At 38.3% G+C, this 6,260-nt stretch overlaps 1 long non-coding RNA gene across 1 annotated transcript; it reads left to right on the top strand.

Moving 5' to 3' along the window:
• Positions 1-638: 638 nt before the first annotated feature.
• LOC149238300 (uncharacterized) lies at positions 639-5,135 on the top strand. The gene is made up of 3 exons (XR_016245361.1): positions 639-1,693; positions 2,035-2,108; positions 2,199-5,135. It is a non-coding gene; the product is annotated as an uncharacterized LOC149238300 (long non-coding RNA).
• Positions 5,136-6,260: the final 1,125 nt, after the last annotated feature.

The following is a 6,260-nucleotide window of genomic DNA, read 5'->3' as shown; positions in this document are numbered from 1 at the left end:
CATATGAATTATTCATATTCATATTATATATATATATATATATATTTCTCTCAAATTCTCTGACCGTTTAATTTTCAATACTCGCAAACCCAATTAATCTATCGATATGATTGATTGACGTAAACTGTTCTTTACTGCCTTCCACCTCTATCAGTGCATAAATACGAGGCTACATGCGCCGTCGATAGCCCGATATATAGGACTATCAAAATCACATGTAACACATTTATAGACTAATAGAGGTGGAAATAAGAATGGCCCAAAAACAATTTAGGTTTGGTCCTCATCATAGAATCAGGAATTGATTTATCTTGAGATATGAGCTCGAATTTGGTGTCAATCGAAATCAGGTCAGTGAAAAGGGAAACCCTAAGGGCTGTGGAGGAAGTTCAGGAAATATTTGTGGAGCGAGACAGGTGGTTGGTTGCAGTGTATTTGTGATCAGAGTAGAAAACTACAACAAGAAAATCTCAGCTACCTAATTCCACCAAAAACATTGACACATGGCATGGGGCCTCGCCAGCGGATGAAAGTTGGGTAACGAAACAGCCTTTTGAAAAAGTCCTCGGCGTTATTGTGGAGCCGGATGCCCTTATCTTCATTTCCGGTTTTCAGGAAACGAATAAAATGTATAACTCCATTTCCTGCCATCATACATTCTACTTTTGGCGAATTCAGCTTCGGCCGTTGGGATTGCAATTTGCATTTGGAAACACAGTTATGCACGGAGATCTGGCCTGCAGTGTGGAATTACATAATTGGGCCTTCCACAACCATATGTGCTCTGCAACGTGCTTACTAAAGTTACTCTCTGCAATACATTCATTGGAGGGCGCAGGGAGCTTGATTGGTTGCTATAGAAGTGTTGGAGAGATTAGTAAGGACGTTAACCAACTGTGCTCTGCAGCGTCCTTACTGAAGTTACTCTCTGCAATACTTTCATTGCACGGTGCAGGGAGCTTGACTCCTTGCAATAGAAGTGTTGGAGAGATTAACTTTAGTAATGATGTTGAATTGAGCATTATTTTTTAGATCTAGGCCATAACAGGCTAACATTTGCACGGCTAAGAATGAATCCATGTTTAGGAATTTAATTCCCCTTTTAACACCAGGGCTATGACCCTTCGACGACCTTGAAGCGATTATTACAAAACACTCCATTCCAACCACACAGACTTCGATCAGATATGTTCCAGTTGCCCAAATCATGATTTATGTCAATCCGATCCGGTTCTTTCACCTGCATAAGGAATTTTTTTTCCTCTGAGATATTCCTGGCATTGCACTGAACTACCACTTGCAAGAGATTCATGATGAAGAAGCAGAATAATTTGGATTGGGAGGATCGGTGCTGCAAGCACAAGCATGCAGAAGATATATTGTAATCGACTGACCTAACAAAGGAAGTGTGACAAAGAAAAATTTAGCGGTAATGCCAGACCTGTTTTCTGTGCAAGAGCTGGTCGGAAGACGCAAGATGATCGGACTGACTTCTAGGTAAGCACTTGAACTTTTAGGTAACCTCGATGGTCCCGGGATGTGAAGGAATCGGACAGGCAACCCGGACCACTCTACATCGTTTCTACTGCAAAAGCACTGCAGTAATGGCACGCATCAATGCAAAAATCCGAAGAAATATTTCCTGGTGCAAATCCTCAACTCTCCGTTAGTGGTTGAAGAGCCAGAAAAATCAGTAAGATGTACATTCGCATCAGACTAGCTTTCATTTGATGAAAGTCTTTACCATAGTATCAGTTAAAGCCTATGCTTCTGCAGTCCCTTTCCAGTAGAAGAATGTTATGCAGACTGAGATTACGTGCAAAGAACAAGTTTCTAGTGTCATTTGAGTGAATAAATATCGAGTCTTAGATGCAGTATCCCATATGGATGACCACACATGCACCGTCTTCCATTGTTTCTTGGATTAGAAGATCAGAAGAGTGATGTGGCTCTTTATTTACAGGCTTAACAATTTATCTGATTTAACAGGTGGACCTTCAATTCAAGATAGCTAATGGGTTTTCTGTGCAACAGATGTTGGTAGAAGAAGCAAAACTGTGTGACGCTTCAAAGGTGATTCTGGGAGCTAGTAGGCACAATGCCATAAGGTATGGGATTCCCCAACTCTTTGTGCCAGAACAAGGGATCAAGCTTGGAATTTCATAAGCGGGCTTGATTCATGATTTTGTTAATTTCAGGTCTTCATTGGCATTAGCCAGATCTTGTGTTAAGAGATTACCTTGCAGTTCTTCTGTACTTATTGTTGAAAATGGGAAGGTGATGAGATGTGAAAGAGACTATCTATCAGGTATGTCTGTTTCTGACAAGGCATAGATGAGTGCAAGGCAAGGACCCTTGATTCATGATTTTGTTAATATTTCAGGTCTTCATTGGTATTAGCCAAATATTGTTAAGAGATTACCATGCAGTTCTTCTCTACTAATTGTTGAAAATGGGAAAGTTATTTTTGTTGAGGTTTTCCATTACACTAAAACTTTGCGGTATTAGTAAACTTCTAAACTTTTATCATGACTTTTTTTTGAGTGGTCCCGTTATCATTAACTCTTTTTGAGTGGTCCCACGGTGGATCTGAGAGTGGCGGTTACCTCTTTTGAGTGGTCCTAAAGTGGATCCGAGAGTGGCTGTTAGTCCACGTGATCAACACAAATCAGGGAATCAAACCTGGCCAAGGCTCTGATACCATGTTAGATTTTCCATTACACCAAAACCTACCATGTGAGGTTTTCCATTACACCAAACCTACCATGCATTAGTAAACTTCCAAACTATTATCATTACCTTTTTGATACCATGCTAGTTAGGTTTATCATTACACCAAAAAACAAGCATTAGTAAAAGGCCAAACTATTATCGTTACCTTTTTTAGTAGTCCCAGGGTGGATCCAATCAAACCATCTTTGAGAAGTGTGAAAGAGAGCATCTATCAGGTATGTCTGCTTCTGACAAAGCATACTTGAGTGCAAGACAAGGACACTGATTGGTTGATTGTATGTACTAGTAATGAATGTGCAGAGGTCCTTGAGGATTTTTTTGGCCTTGGCTTTCTTGTCTGGTCAGTCGCAGAGAAAGCTGTTTCTCCTCGGGTAGGATTGATGAATCCCTTACGACGGAGAATTAAAAGCAAGAACTGCAAAGCTTTAACCATGTTGTATCATGTGCTTTGGACAGGACAGTTTTAAATCTCCCAGCAGTTATAATTTCAATGAGCATGACAAGATTCTCAGTCTAGTATTGGATCAAGATGGTCTTAAAAACTTTCTTGTGAACAAAGGTGATGTTTGCTAGTGTAATTTTTCTGAAATGAAAGCGTCGAAAAGGTCATGTCATCCTCCGACAACTAGATTGCCTCCTCTGCCAGTTGGATAACTAGATTTTTGTTGGCAGTTAGAACAAACATGCAGGATATGAAATTATAGATTCGGCTCTTCTGGTGATATCTGGCCTAGTCTGCATTGGGAAGGGAAAAGTGATTCTTGTGCAAAACTCAACCAAAATGTTCCCAAAATGACGACTTCAAGACCCATTACAGAGAGCTGATTACCTGGAGCCGATTCACTGATCAAGCCTCCTATTCCACAGTCTACATAAAAACAAATGTCTGTGGTTGAATAGGCACTACAGAAGCCAAATAGGCATACACAGACAAATGGAGAGCTTCGATAGAAAGAACAGATTACGCAGAAGGTTTGCCACTATGAACATGAAGTTCGGTCTTCAAATGAGGTAGCACCAATTCGGACAATCTCTAAAGAAGGTGAGTTTCGTTGCAGTCAACAGAATGACTAATCGAGAAGAAAATTATTTGGCATGAGGTTAGAGTGTGTTTGTCGAAGTAAAACCTGCGGGCATTTTACTTATCAGGAGTTGCAATCTGCCACTTCCGGCTTTATAACAGGTTGCATTTCTAGTTTTCCTCCTAGAGCTTTTCATTTCTGTGCATTTGCTTCAAATGGAAAATCTCCTTTTCAAGTGTTTTTTTAACCTGTGAACCCACGTCCGTTAATCCTTGTTCTTGGAGGGAATTTGATAGGAAGAGGAAGCTGAAGTTAAGTGTACAGAGGATTTTTCCTGATGGACAATCGGTGTCAGTGAAAATCTTGAATTCTAAACCCAAAACAGAGCAAGAGCTTCTTTCTGAAGTGTCATTACACTTATTCGTTACTGTGTAGAAGGCCGTAACCGCCTTCTGGTGTATAATTTTGTTACCAGAGGAAACCTTGAAGAGAATCCTCATGGTATGTACTCAAGAATATTGCATTTTAAGAATCATTAAATCATGTAGCAATATCAAGCAGTGGTCGTTTTAAGAATCACAGGGTAATGTATTTTATGGCGGGGTCATTTTCTATTTTCTGAGATTTGGTTATAGCCCTCGGTATTGCCTATATATGTTTCAGGAGGCAAGGAGAAGCCCGTCATTTCTTGGACGGTGCGATTGAAAGTGGCTGTAGGAGTTGCTGAAGGATTAGATTACTTGCAAAATGGCTTTTCTCAATTTTTTCTTCACGGAGATGCGAAGTCTTCCAAAATCTTGCTTTCTGAAGAGTTTGAACTGGGAGTATAAATCTCTTTACTGAAAGAAGCATCAAGAGTAATTTTGACATTTCAGTATTCGGAGAAATCTTAGTTATCTACAGTTGTAGATTGGAAGTTGGAATTCTACACCAACGAAAAAAGTCAACCGAATCAGTGTGGATTTTATAATAGTTGTCAGATTTTAGGTTGGCGAGGTGGGCACCAACATCTTCATATATCGCTTGCGGCGATGCTTCAGCAACATTTGGGCATGTAAGCATCTTCCCAGTTTCAATGGCCATTTTCAGAATAAGGCTATCCAATTTGTAACGATACTGCTCACTAATTGTGAGTGTAGTTTAACAGGTATCTTGCTTCAGAATATTTGGTTTATGGAGAGAAAGTTTAATGCCAAGATGGATGTTTATGCATTTGATGTGGTACTTCGAGATAAAAACGGGGAGGAAGCCAATCGATCCAAGAAATCCATTGGGTCGAAAAAGCCTGATTATGTGGGTAAGTTTTGGTTTTCACAGTTGACTCTCCACTTCATGTTTTTTTATATTGATTATCCTTGTTTATTTGTTCATCAATATTTAAATTAGCATAGAGTCATTTTAATAATTATGGAGAGATCAAAATTTCCAAAATGTAACTCCCTTTTTTTAATCTTCAATGAAGATTAATCCAGATTAATGTGGTTTTTTTTTTTTTTAATTTATATATGTGTATATATATGGCTCTATGCATGGAGCTGGTTATATTTTTTGGGTTTTTAATAATTATTTATATTTATATAAAATTTACATATATATATGGCTTTATGTATGGAGCTGGGTTATATTTTTTTGGTAAAGTGAGAGTGAGTTTCCATGAAAAAAAGGGAGATCGAGTCATTTTAAGAGCTAGATCAAGTGGCTTAAAAGCTTAAACATAGCTCAATCTAGTTTAAACAAACCCTCAATCGAGGATTATGGCTACATTGAGAATTATTTCTTATTCAAAAGAAAGAGTCTAGCTGAGGATTTCTAAGCTCAACCAAGATAGAGGGATTCAATCCAGCTGCCCAACAACTTTGCCAAGGCTAGGGGGAGGAATTGCCCGGACGGCCAAAAGTGGTCGGAATTCGGGTAAAAAATTTTCAAAAAATCTTGTAGAGGCAGTGTTTGAATCATGTTTTTGATGGTAGAAATGGATTCAGCACCATCAAAAGCGTCTAGGACACCTAAAATTTTGAAGTTCAACAAGTATAACTTGGATTTATAAAAATCCTTGCCGGATTTTCTCTCAATATGACCGGAATTTCCATAACTTTCCGGGCAATTCCTCCGCCTGGATTTACAAAAATCCTTGCCGGATTTTCTCTCAATATGACCAGAATTTCCATGGCTTTCCGGGCAATTCCTCAGCCTCATTAGACTACGCGCCCTGCCAATGACCCATAGTCTCAAGCCAAGGTAGATTACCTATTTTTTTGTCTCTTTTATTTATTTTTTGTTGCAAAATAAAATGAATTAATTTGAAATAAAAACCCACAATACAAAAACCACAAAAAAAACCATAAAAAACACCATAAAAAACACCAAAAAAACTCTTAAAAACCAAAAAATAATCTAAAAAACTATAATAAAAAACCAAAAAAACAACCTACAAAACTACAATGTAAACTCTTGAAAATCACAAAAAACAATAATTTAGATTTTTTGTTTTTGTTTATTTTATTG

This window comes from Pinus tabuliformis, chromosome 8, assembly GCF_031772625.1.
Source record: "Pinus tabuliformis cultivar Carrire ecotype Pingquan chromosome 8, CPIR1, whole genome shotgun sequence".
Lineage (NCBI taxonomy): Eukaryota > Viridiplantae > Streptophyta > Pinopsida > Pinales > Pinaceae > Pinus > Pinus tabuliformis.
This window is presented reverse-complemented; position numbering and strand designations above follow the sequence as displayed.